An 813-nucleotide genomic window follows, 5' to 3' on the forward strand; every position below is an offset into this window, starting at 1 on the left:
TTTGAGACAAGCATATGACTACTGGCAGGATCAACCAGGGAACTATACAATATGTATATATAAAATGGACAAAATTTAAATCCTTTTCCATCGTCGCCTGTTTCATATATATATGTCAGGTCGACACACCACTTTTCTCTTTCAAATATGTACAAGTTTTGCCACATTCCGCGCTTGTAACATATCTTCTTTAACGCTCAATTTCTTTCATTTTTCTACCATACAGATATTTTACCGTACGCCCAAAAACGTACGTATTATATTTTTGTTCTATCATAAAATCACATTTTTCTACGTACGCCAGCTTCGTACGTTTCTATCTTTGCCTTCATAAAATCACAAGATAATTTTATCTTCAAGAGTCTCGCTATTAACATCTTGTAAGATAAATGTACGTCCCAGCTAAAACGTACAAATACTTCAAATTAAGTAATAATATATCATCGCTATTGACAAATTTTTAAGATCCAAGACACAGTTCTCTCTATATGTTTTAATATTTTTTATGTACTCAAATATATTCAAAGGAAAAAGTACATGGGTGATGCCATAGTCGTGGAAGCGCGTACGCTCACGCTGATCTTCTGACCGCCGGAAGCACGAAACCTCTGATCTGGGCAAAATCGGCAAGCCGAGGAAGAACGGACAGGACACATGCTGGACTGGCGAGAAAGCGTGTTCTTCCGCTCGCGCTAGGCATTTCGATTTCTGACACCTCTTGATTTAAAAAATCAGTTTTTTGATAGTTTTCTCTCTCCACTGGGCTATTCATTTTAGCCACAGTTTTCAATTGGTACGATTTGCTTCCAAATC

General features: G+C 37.1%; 1 non-coding gene across 1 annotated transcript in view; it reads right to left on the bottom strand.

Moving 5' to 3' along the window:
• The window catches only part of LOC143263244 (small subunit ribosomal RNA), a 1921-nt gene extending 1880 nt beyond the window's left edge, over positions 1-41 (bottom strand). The window contains exon 1 of the ribosomal RNA XR_013036762.1: positions 1-41. This exon is cut by the window's left edge and continues 1880 nt beyond it. This is a non-coding gene — a ribosomal RNA (small subunit ribosomal RNA).
• Positions 42-813: the final 772 nt, after the last annotated feature.

The sequence above is a fragment of the Megalopta genalis genome, unplaced genomic scaffold, assembly GCF_051020955.1.
Source record: "Megalopta genalis isolate 19385.01 unplaced genomic scaffold, iyMegGena1_principal scaffold0406, whole genome shotgun sequence".
Classification (NCBI taxonomy): Eukaryota; Metazoa; Arthropoda; class Insecta; order Hymenoptera; family Halictidae; genus Megalopta; species Megalopta genalis.